Below are 13,387 nucleotides of genomic sequence, written 5' to 3'. Positions count from 1 at the left end.
GTCCCGATCCCCCTAGAGATTCAGGGCTTGCGTCTTTCCTCTGTCCTTACAATGTAACTACTCTGCCTGAGTCCTCAAGAACTGCCTGTTTCATCTGCAGTTCCCCCAACTAAAGAAAAAGGTGTTATTTTAAATCCAAGCTGGAAACCTATGAGATCTCTGATGGTTCTCTAATAATTGATTTATCTGGCATAAGCTTGTGAGTTTAATACAGATCTGGACAATAATAAAAACAAATAATTAGAAATAAATAAATGTTTAATATAAAAATAGTTACAAGAAGTATGCACAGTAAAACAGGTTAAGGACCTAAAGCAAAACTGCCTACTGGAACTCTCTATAATGCTAAAAATATTCTATATTTGTTCTATAAAATATAGTATCCACTAGGTGACTCAGGGGTAAAAAAAATCTGCCTTCCTGAGCCCCAAGAGATGTAGGTTCTAATTACTAGATTGGGAAGATTCCCCGGAGGAGGAAATTGCAACCCATTCCAGTATTCATACCTAAGAGTTCCCAGGGCGAGGAGGAGTCTTGTGGGCTACATTCCATGGGGTCACAAAGATTTGGACAGGACTGAGTGACAGCACATACACGTGCAAAGCTCTGTTTGGTACTGAGCACTTGAAACATTACTAGTGAGACAGAGAAGTAAAATTTGTGATGATTAAAATATAGTAGCTATATTAGTGATAGTGGTTACAATATTGTACAAACAGGTAGAACAGAAATAATCTTTCTTTGGAATTCATATTTGAGCAGAACCTGAATGAACTGTCAGAATAATTTTTCATATACTTAGAAGAACATTCTATTTGGAGGAAATCGCCAAGACACTAAGCCTGGAGCATGATCAGTTCCTTTATAATGGTAAAAGGAGTTTACTTGTTCTAATATATGCCCACTTTAAGTCAATCTAACAAAGAAAATATAAGCTTTTGTCTAGCTATTCTGTTTGGAGCAAGCCCTGCCTCTTGCAGTGGCTGTTGGCTTGCTAGAGGGTGGGACCTGGTCCTGACACTAATTGGCTAGAGGGACAACCTCCCCTCAAAGCGGGTGCTGCAGCATCTCTATCTCCAAAGGGACTTGCCTGCTGCCTTCTGCATCTCCAGGGCCTCTTCAAGATCAAGTGGGTCTGATCCAGACTCCTTTCAAATTGCTGCCTCTGTGCTAGAACTTACAGCATATGAGATTTTGTTTGCACCCTTTATGAACTTGTGGACACAGGGGTCGGGGGAAGCAGGATGAATTGAGAGAGTAACATTGAAACCCATCATACATAAAATTAGATAGCTGGTGGAAATTTACTGTGGGATGCAGGGAGCTCAAATCCAGGGCTCTGTTATAACCTAGAGGGGTGGGGTGGGTGGGAGAATGGAGGGAAGTTCAAGAGGGAGGGGACATATGTATACCTGTGACTGGTGCATATTGATACATGACAGAAACCAATACTGTAAGCCAATATTATAAAGCAATTATCCTCCAATTAAAAATAAGTAAATAAAGAAGAGAGTGGAGTCTCTGTTTCTTACTATCCTTCGGCTCTCCGGCATATGATGCCCTTTGGTCTTCAAAGCCAAATATTTTAGGCACTCTCCTTCTTGGTGCAGGACTTCTATACTGAGGAGCTCGGGGTGAGGACTGAACCCCTTTCCTCTTGGGGAGAACCTCTGCAGTTGTGATTATTTTCTCTTTTGTGGATTGCCTGCCTGGAAGCAAGGGTCTTTCTTATGCCACATCTCTGCTCCTTCTACTCATCTCATTACTGCCCCTTCTTTATTTATATTTTTAGCTATGACAAACGTTCCAACAGATTTCAGGTTGTTTTCGTAGGTAGAAGTGAAGTTGCTCAATCGTGTGCGACTCTTTGAGATCCCATGCACTGTATAGCCTACTAGGCTCCTCTGTCCATGGAATTTTCTAGCCAAGAGTACTGGAGTGGGTTTTCCTTTCCATCTCCAGTGGATCTTCCCGACCCAGGGATCAAACTCAGGTCTCCCTCATTTCAGGTGGACACTTTACCCTCTAAGCCACCAGGGAAGCCCAAGGTCAAGAAGCTTTCATAGGTGGGTGCCCTGTAAATGGTTGGTATTCTACTGTGCCCATCTGGGAATGAACTCAGGGGTCTTTCTATTTTACCCTCTTGGCTACACCTCCTGAAAGATAATTCTTAATGCATTTCAGGTAAAAAGAAGATTGATATAATAGATGATTCAGAAGTGGACTGTTTTCACAGTAGTTCATTAAACCAGAGAGGCAGTGCACCACTCAAATTTATTTGGGTAATTTTCTCTGTTTTGTACTGAAAGTATAAATTATTTGTACCACTTAAAGTTGCATCAAACTAATAACTTTTACCAAGTTTAACTATATTGTGTCCCATTTTCTTCTGGAATTTCCCAAGATTTCTTTTTTTTTCCCCCAAGATTTCTTTATTGAGTTAATCCTTTTGGGATATTTAGATGAATTCCCTCAGTTTAAGGCAATTAAGTACAATTTCTACTTGTGTTTATCACTTAGGAAAGTCATTTAACAAATGATATACATCAGCTTGATCCAAGTGAGATTCTAATTCTTACAGAAACAGCCAAGTCTCTTTGAAAGATGCTGATTTCTATGATCTTTTGATGCTAAATAAACAGAGATCATTTCCTATGCCTTGAAGGAGATCCCAGTGTAGCAGAGAAAGCAGGTATATGAATTAAGACAAATTATTTGTTCAAATATCTGTAAGCATAAGTCCCTTTTCTCTTAATGGAAACTTTTATGAGTGGTTTTAACTTAAGCTCCCATGAAGGTAATTTTGAATATTATTTAAAACATTTTAGATGAATTAAAGGGAAAAACGACGATACCTGCATACTATAAAGTACTGAAAATATTAAAGATAGTCTGAGAACAAATTCATAATTGATGTAGATTAGAAACTATTAAGTACAGCACATGGAATTTGGCAGTATATCAGAGGAATCATGTCCAAAGACCAAGTAAGTCACATACCTGAAATGCAAGGAATGTTCATCATTAGGAAAATTATTACTTTAGTTAATTTTATCAAAAAATAGAAAGAAGCGTGATCATATCAATAAGTATAGAAAATTAATCTGAGGCAATCCAATACTCATTTACTAAAGGTGAAGAAAAATAATAATAGTGATTTCTAAATATGATCAATTTTTCTAAGTCAGCAAAATCAAGCTAAACCCTGAAATTTGAAAATTGCCTTGAGTATTATTAAATAATTGGAAGTTTCAAGCATATTTTTAATTAAAGAGAAATAATGACAGTTTTTGGAAAAAAAAGCTTGACTAATATAACTGATTACATTAAAAACCTGGGTCACTGGATAATTTTTTCTGAATTCTTTTATGTTTGAAAATATCTGCTTCTTTCTGAATCATTAAAACATTTTCATTTTAAAACAACAGTTTTTTATAATTATATTGGATTTTGCATGTACATTAAAAATGCCCAACACAAAGAAATATCCCACATCACTTAAGCCTGTTTTTTCATGCATTTTTAGTTGTGAAGTCAGTGACTTATTAATTAGAATAAAGAATATTAGAATGAGCTCTCAACCCATTTGGTAAAAACAAAACTTTGGAAACTTTTGATTAAAAGGATCCACAACTCACTTTACCCACATATGTAACAATATTTCAAACGATCATCTTATTGTCTGTTTTGGAGATTTTAATCCCCAGAGATAATTTCATATACTAAAGACAAGTTTGGTGTGAGTTACACTTTTTTTTTTTTACTAAGTAGGAAAATGCAGTTGTGAAATGCTGTTATAGAAGAGATCCTTCTCTATCTGAGTTATGTCCTAAGGTAGACCTGCTTTGTTTTGTTTTTAATTTATTTTTTTAATTGAAGGATAATTGCTTTACAGAATTCTCTCATTTTCTGTCAAACCTCAACATGAATCAGCCATAGGTATACATATATCCCTTCCCTTTTCAACCTCCCTCCCCTCTCCCTTCCCATTGCATACCTCTAGGTAGATACAGAGCATCTGTTTGAGTTTCTTGAGCCATACAACAAATTCCCATTGGCTATCTGTTTTACATATGGTAATGAAAATTTCCATGTTACTCTTTCATACATCTCACCCTCTCCTCCCTTCTCCCCATGTCCATAAGTCTATTCTCTATGTCTCTTTCTCCATTGCTGCCCTGCAAATAAGTTCTTCAGTATGAATTTGCTAGATTCCGTATATGTGTGTTAGAATACGATATTTCTATTTCTCTTTCTGACTCACTTCACTCCGTATAATAGGTTCTAGGTTCACCCACCTCATCAGAACTGACTCAAATATACTCCTTTTTATGGCTGTATGGCTGAGTAATATTCCATTGTGTACAGGTACCACAACTTCCTTATCCATTCATCTGTTGATGGACATCTAGATTACTTTCATGTTCTAGCTGTTGTAAATAGTGCAGCAATGAACAATGGGGATACATGTGTCTTACTGGCACAAAAACAGAAATATAGACTGATGGAACATGATAGACAGCCCAGAGATAAATCCAAGTCCCCATGGGTACCTTGTTTTTGACAAAGGAGGCAAGAATATAGAATGGGGCAAAGACAGCCTCTTCAATAAATGGTGCTGGGATAACTGAACAGCTACATGTAAAAGAATGAAATTAGAACACTTCCTAACACTGTACACAAAGATCAAATCTAAATGGATTAAAGGTCTAAATATAAGACCAGAAACTGTAAAACTTTTAGAGGAAAACATAAGCAGAACACTCGATGACATAAATGAAAGCAAGATCCTCTGTGCCCCACCTCCTAGAGTAATGGAAATAAAAACAATAGTAAATAAGTGGGACCTGATTAAACTTAAAAACTTTTGCACAGCAAAGTAAGCTATAAGCAAGGTGAAAAGACAGCCCTCAGAATAGAAGAAAATAATAGCAAATGAAACAACTGACCAAGGATTAATTTCCAAATATACAAGCAGAACTGTTTTCACAAAGAGTACCTGTGGAAACCAAAGATTCAGAAATTACCCCTTAAGGCTACCTTGGAAAAGTATCTACCAGCCTGCACATATTGAGGGTACAATATCCCAGTTTGACAACCACCTTCAAAAACATTTATCCCCTAACAGAGTAAAAGGCAACTGGTCAGGAACGGTCAAAATGACTGTTCTATCTGGTCTAGTCAAGAAATATAATTTTTCTTCTTTGGGAATTTTGAAGTGACAGGAGGTGAGTATGAATTCAATCACAGATTTTGGCTTAAATTCCTCTTCAAGTTTGGAGGACACAAAGCTTATCTCTAAAATTAGAATCTCTTGAGTTTAAAATCCAGTGTGCCATATTACATTCTTTAAAAAATGGATAAAGGGTTTGTGTGGATAGAAGAACTCCTTGAGTCAAATAAATGCCTGTTAATGGGCAAGTTATAGAAGAAATGGTGAAAAATTACAAGACATACTTGGATTGAAGTATATGTAAATATATTTTATTTAAATATATAAATCAAATGATATATACATATTTTAAAACAAATATACTAAATAAAAATATATATTTAAATATACAGTTAAATATTTTCCAAATAAGAGGGTATATGCACTAACGTAAAGAATATTTCTTCTTATTCTTCTAATAAAAAGGAAGCAAAATGTAACCTCTTTGTTATATTTTTGAAATATTTTCTTTATATAAGAAAAGTGAATGGGTTTAATGGTATTTTTTCATAGTTTCAGCACAAAATCTAACATATAATTTTACTCATAAATATATTTTAATGTAATATTATTTTAGAAATACAAAGGTATTCCCTAATGTTCATATTCATTTTATAGGTTGCCATTTCAATGATGAATTTTCCAGAGAGAGAAAATGCTGTCTTTGTTCATATGCTTTATTCTTCTTTTTTAAATGAAATCTTAAGCAATATTTCTTCAGCATTCTAAGAAAAGACCTCTTCAAATTTGGGATTATCTAAGAAAAGTAATTCTACTCTTGAACTTAAGGTTTACATGAACTCAAATAAAGCTGAAGGTAATGATAACCAAAACATACCTGCATATTTTACAAGAACTGTTTCAACTTGTACTTTCAAACATAATTTATTCATGCTCTCTCAGCTATGTGGTTACAAGAAGCTTTGGTAAGCATCACATCTCATTAAATAAGACAGTCAAATGAAGTAACTTGAAAGCAAAGGCACACTGAAGTCGACTTTTTAAATTGTTGAGTAGAGCATTTAGATTTTATTTCATAAATTTACTGAACCATCTAGGATTTAAGGCAAAAAGAAAAAAAATTCATATGTCTACTAAAACTCCATGTTTATAATTCTTTATATTATTAACTTTGTTACTAAAGATTGCAACTATTGACTAGGAGATTACCTTAGGGAATGCATCACCCAGAGCTCAGTATCCATAATGTTGCCGTTCTTGTTTAGTCACTAAGTCATATCCAACTCCTGCAACCCCATGGACTGTATGGTTTGCCAGGCTCCTCTGTCCATGGGATTTCCTAGATGAGAATACTGGAATGGGTTGCCATTTCTTTCTCCAGGGAATCTTCCAGACCAGGGAAGATCGAGCTCATATCACCTGCATTGCCAGGTGAATTATTTACTGCTGGGCCTCCAGGGAAGCCCAATTGAATATATTTGGATCATTAATATATTTAAAGCTTTTTTAAAATGAAGAGATGAAAAGAAAAGCAGAATATATAATTTAACAGTAGATTGCAGAGTTTAGGTTTATTTTTATAGTGTATAATTTCATGAGATCAATACTCTTGTGTGACATTAGAAACATTTGAAAACTAAGTTCCTTAACTTGTAAAATCAGTATTTTTTTTTATATATAATATCACTAGGAAATATTTGGCTAAAATAGGAAGAGTCCAGTGCAGCCTATCTCTAGTGCTGACTATAACTTAAACCCTAGACAGTATACAGAAAAATACCTACCTTAGGATTCTGAAAACGAAATCAAAAGTAAACAAGTTGCAAGAGTGAGTCAAAAGTTGGGGAAATGACCAGCAAATCTGAGACTTAAGTCATCTTCCCATCTGTCTGTCTGTCTCCCTGTTTCTTGCACTTTGCTTGTAACAGTGCTCCAAGGGCAGATCTCTGTTGAGATCTGGGTAGTCAGTATTGGTGGGTATAGAAATTGCTGTAGCAACTAAAACTCCAGTAAAAAATTTCTCTTTCTGGAAACATAAACAGAGAAAAAGGGATCTCTGCAGTCTGAAGAGTGAGGGGAAAATCCACATTTTTCCTCTTTTCTCTCCTAAGGAGACTATAGTCATAGAGATGCAAATGGCACGGCCATTTTAGCTATTTCTCCCAGGAGTCTTGAGTCTATTTAGTGAAGACTTGTATTTAGAAACTAAAGTCTGAGCTCTAGTTTTCTTACTCAATGTACATGTGCACAAGGACATATACACACACACATGCACGAATAAATTTATCCATCTATAAACCTGTCCCAATTTCATTTCAACATTGCAAGGTTTACTCTAGCCACCAGTCTCATTTCCTTAATAGTAATACTATTCTCTGACAGTTCAAAACCTGGATTTTGTAATTTTCAATTTAATTATTTGATGTATTCTTTGTTTTACTTAACTGAACACTTGGCTTCAGGAGCCAAATGTTTGAACATACACATGCAAACTACTTCAAAACTGCGTCCCATCAACGGATGTGATTAAAGACAAAAGAAAAGGGAACAAAAAACAAATAAAGAAGAATGAAGAAAGGAGGTGTGAGGATGAGATGGGAGGAGAATAGACTTAATAGGAAGAAATTGGAGAGATAAAGGAATTAAGAGAGAGGAAAGTCAAGTAACAAGTGTGTCCATGGGTAAACACTTCTTCCTACCTGGCACCCTTGCCCTACATTTGATCCCAGACATGTCAGTGACTTCCACTCAGCATTTTTTTTGGAAATATATTAACTCATTCAGATTTTTTAAAAGGTATCTTTCAATTTCAGAGATTTATCAGTGTTGTTGCATGTGTCCTCAGTTTTTTTCTTTTTTTTTTTTTCTGTACCGAGTATGTACGTATTACACTGTATTTATCAATTCCTGGGATGATGCACATTTGCTTTGCTATATTTTTTAAATTATTATGAAAAATGGTGTTATGAACATTCATATGTATACCTTTTGAGGACTTATGCTTTTATTAAACTACTGCTACTGAAAGTTGCTCGGTCATGTCTGACTCTTTGCGACCCCAAAGACTGTATAGTCCATGGAATTCACTAGGCCAGAATACTGGAGTGGGTAATCTTTCTCTTCTCCAGGGGATCTTCCCAACCCAGGTATCGAACCCAGGTCTCCTGCATTGCAGGCAATTTCTTTACCAGCTGAACCACAAGGGAAGCCCATGCTTTTATTTGCCCTTGATAAATATTTGAATTTTCTGGTTGTATCATAAATCTTTATTTATCTTAAATGACTCTACTAATTTGCATTGTTACCAGAGATAGATTTTCCCTAGTGTAAGTATTCCAGAAGCCAGCATTCAAAGCACTTCTGTGGAAGTTTAAATATTTATACAATTTAGCCTTGGCAGTCCAAGAAAATCACCTCTGATGCAATCTAATGCTTGGTAAAGTTATTAAGGAGGGATAAGTCAAAATAAAATTCTAAAAAATAAAATAATACATTAGAAGACAGTAAATAGGGACCATACGTGAATAGAGAACATATAGGAAAAAAATTGAAAAGAATATCTTAAATACTAACATATCAATATAATAAATGTAAGTGGTTTAAAATGAGCAAAGTAGATAAAAAGCATAATCCAATTATATGTTGTTATTAGCAAACTCACTTTAAGCATAATGATTTGGGGAAAATAAAAATAAAAAGATGTATCATTTAAACTTTAATCAAAGGAAAGCATGAATGACGCTGGTATATCAGATAAAATACAGCTGTTCAGATAAAATAGAGCTGGTCTGTAGTGATGATCTCACAAATCTCCACATGTGATAAACTACATGGAACTAAGTATAGCCAAAAACACACACACATAAATGAGTGCATTTATAACTGGTGAAGTATGAATAAATCCAATGGATTGTATCAATGTAAATGTTCTGTTTATTATATTTTACAATAAATATGCAAAATGGTAGTATCAGGAGAAGTTAGGTCAAGAGTATGAGATATCTCTTGGAATTATTTTTGACAACTGCATGTGAATCTGCAATAATCTCAAAATACAAAGTAAAGGAATAAATAAATCTACCTCCTCAAAAAACAAAAAGAATGACACTCTTTTTTATATTCTGATGTAGAAAGCCCTCTAAGTAAAAAAGTAAATTTGCAAAAACAATGCACATAATGTCTTATTATTTGTATAAAAGTTGGGGAAAGAGGAATCATATTCAGTTTTTTAAAAGATTTATTTTTATAGATATTTTAAGTTTACAATGAAATTGAGTAAAAGGTACAGAGATTTCTCTTCCATCCCCTGACTCCACACATACATGGCCTTTATCAAACCATTCACCAGTAAGATGTGTTTTATTTATTTATTTATTCAGTTTCTTTTCTTTTTATTTCTTTACCAATAATCAACCTACATTGACACATCATAATCACTCAGAGACCTTAGATCATCTTAGGATTCACTTCTGGTGCTGATTGTTTGACGGGTTTGGCCAATTGAGTAATAACATATATCTATATAAAATATGTATATATCATTTAATTTCTCTACCATGCAAAATCCTCTGGGTTCTGCCTATTTATTTATCTCTTCCCTCCAGCGTCCTGTGAAAACTACTAAATCTTTTCATTGTTTCTGTAGTTTTGCCCTTTCCAGAATGTCTCATATTTGGACTCATATGGTATATAGCCTATTCAGATTGACTTCATTCACTTACTAATATGCATTTATGTCCCTCCATGTCTTTTCATGGCTTGATAAGTCATTTTTATAGTACTGAATAATATTTTATTACCTGGATATACCATAATTTGTTTATCCATTCATCTAGTAAAACATCTTTATTGCTTCCAAGTTTTGTAAGTTATGGAAAAAGCTGCTTTAAATATCTGTGTCCAGGTTTTTGTGCATTTTTGGTCAATTTTAGATTTTGTACAATTTTCAAGTGCCATTACTTTTGACTGTATAAATGTTAAAAGGAAAATTAGAAAAAATACACAAGAAACTGAGAGGGTAACATGCAGGAAGGCCAGGGGTCTCCAAATGGAGGAAACAAGCTGCAAGTGCCAGACATTTTTATCTCTCTTAAGGGGCAGGAGCAAACAAACTAGTGACATTTTTTTCTTCTCTATACAGATTTGAAAGGAGGTTTCTCTTAAAATGCTGTGTTGCCCTGACACCTGGTTTCACCTGAAGCTAACTATTCTCAAACCTTGAGTTAACCAATACATTTTTTTTTTCTTATGGAAATGTTTGTCTTAAGATATGTTCATTAACCCCAGACTCTGTAAATTCTGCCAAATGGCCCAACCTACTTACTCAGATACTGTTCCCCTAATCTATGTAAATGAAACTGTTTGGTAATCTGCCCTTCTACAAGATTCAAGTCAATCGTTTATGACCGGGGATGAATTATCTGGTGCCATTCTAAATTTTAAGACATTTCTTTCTTTTCATTAACAGACTGTGTGTGACTATATAACATAGAGCTGAAGACTGGAAGGGGGTACTCTTTCTGCCCCCTTCTGATGCCTATGTCAGAAGCTTTCTCTATCTCCTTTATACTTTAATAAAACTTTATTACACAAAAACTCTGAGCGATCCAGCCTCATCTCTGGCCCCGGACTGAATTCGTCTCCTCCGGAGGCCAAGAATCCCAGCGTCTTACCATTCAGCAACAACTTTTCAAAACTCACAACAGTTTTATCTGTTGACATATGAGGGCAATTGTACCATTTTATAACTCGTAAATCACACGACTATTTTACTTATGTAAAACCAAATATATTACTGGAAAAAGCATAAATCCACTAACCCTTTGGAAAAACTCAATTAGGTTTCTCAAAATAAATTTTAAAACTTTGATAAAACTTTGAAAAATCAAGTTCAGATGTAGAACATGTTAATACCTTAAGATCAATGAAAATTTGGTGCAGACTAGAAAAATATTTACAGATTAAAATAGACAAATAGTATTTATATCTCAAAGAAGAAAAGCATTTTATATAATTGAATACATATTTATAATAAATAAAATAAATAGAAGGTTGCATCTCAAACTGATATAATATCTATTAAACATTGTTGTAATGCTAATTCTGTAGATACAGTCTCATTAAACTGAGCTATAAGAAAAGAGTAAAAAACACGATTTGAACTCAACATTTTTTATTCAATATCTTTCAACCAGTCATATCCAGTGTTATAAGAATCAGGGGAAAATGAGTGAAGAGATCTAAGCTAAATTTATTGGTAATTTTTTAAGCTATCACTTTAGAACTTCCCAAGCTGGATTTAGAAAAGGCAGAGGAACCAGAGATCAAATTGCCAATATACCTTGGATCATCGAAAAAGCAAGAGAGTTCCAGAAAAACATCTACTTCTGCTTTATTGACTACACCAAAGTCTTTGACTGTGTAGATCACAACAAACTGGAAAATTCTCCATGAGATGGGAATACATGACCACCTGACCTGCCTCCTGAGAAATCTGTATGCAGGTCAGGAAGCAACAGTTAGAACTGGACATGGAACAACAGACTGGTTAAATCGGGAAAGGAGTACATCAAGACTGTATATTGACACCCAGCTTATTTAACTTAAATGCAGAGCATGTCATATAAAATGATGGCCTAGAGAAATCACGAGCTGGAATCAAGATTGCCAGAAGAAATATCAACAACCTCAGAAACACAGATGACACCACCCTTATTGCAGAAAGTGAAGAACTAAAGAGCCTCTTGATGAAATTGAAAGAGGAGAGTGAAAAATTGGCTTAAAACTCAACATTCAGAAAACTAAGGTCATGGCATCGAATCCCATCAGTTCAAGGCAAATAGATGGGGAAACAATGGAAACAGTGACAGACTTTATTTTCTTGGGCTCCAAAATCACTGCAGATGGTGATTGCAACCATGAAATTAAGATGCTTTCTCCTTGGAAGAAAAGTTATGACCCACCTAGACAGCATTTTTAAAAGCAGAGGTGTTACTTTACTAACAAACATCCTTCCAGTCAAGGCTATGGTTTTTCCACTAGTAAGGTATGGATGTGAGAGTTGGACTATAAAGAAAGCTGAGCACTGAAGAATTGTTGCTTTTGAACTGTGGTGTTGGAGAAGACTCTCGAGAGTCCCTTGGACTGCAAGGAGATCCAACCAGTCCATCGTAAAGGAAATCAGTCCTGAATATTCATTGGAAGGACTGATGCTGAAGTTCAAACTCCAATACTTTGGCCACCTGACATGAAGAACTGGCTCGATGGAAAAGACCCTGATGCTGGGAAAGTTTGAAGGCAAGAGGAGAAGGGGATGATAGAGGATGAGATGGCTGGATGGCATCACTGACTCAGTGGACATGAGTTTGAGTAAACTCCAGGAGTTGGTGGTTGACAGGGAAGCCTGGCATACTCCAGTCCAAAGGGTCACAAAGAGTTGGGCGTGACTGAGCAACTGAACCAAACTTAGCACATGCAAGCGAATGTACAGATAATCTAACACAGCTAAAATACAATTTCAGCATAACAGGATAAATGACTAACATTCAAAAGCAATACTGATTCTGTAATAAAATATTGGATATATTTAAAAGACAAATTGATTTGCAACCATAGCAAAATTGTATTCTTTATAGAATTATAAATTAAATGTGGTAAAATCTTAGAGATTCTTAGCTGCTGACATAGGGGCTTAAAGTAATAAGAAGTGATGAAAAATTTCATAACAGATAAGCAACATGATTAGAATTCTGCTACAAAGCTTAATCCAGAGCCTATATAAAATCTACTTGCAAAGCACATGTAAGGTAGATGGGTTGCTTATTATGCTACTCCCATTTTCTAGGTTAGAAAATAATATGGTCCTATAGATAAAAATTAATGTCAATGAAAAATAAAGAGGATATTATAAATAAGTGAGAGAAATAACATGGAGGTAGAATTTTAACTTAGCAACTTATCGATTATGTGATGCAGAACTCAGATGCTCTCCCTGAGTGATTCAGAATGCAATTTACCAGATGGAGGGATAATAGAGATACAGGTTCTAATGAATGTCAAGAGAGTATATGTCCTCAGAAAAGAGGAAAAAAGCAACAAGAAACTATCATGGTGGATTTGAAGTGCTTAAACAAAAGCTACATATTTTTATGCTTAGGTGAATTAAAACTAATTTAAACTATTTAACAGTTTAAAAACTATTAAATTCAAGTAGAA

Source organism: Muntiacus reevesi, chromosome 19, assembly GCF_963930625.1.
Source record: "Muntiacus reevesi chromosome 19, mMunRee1.1, whole genome shotgun sequence".
NCBI classification, from domain to species: domain Eukaryota; kingdom Metazoa; phylum Chordata; class Mammalia; order Artiodactyla; family Cervidae; genus Muntiacus; species Muntiacus reevesi.
Note: the sequence above shows the minus strand (reverse complement) of the source record.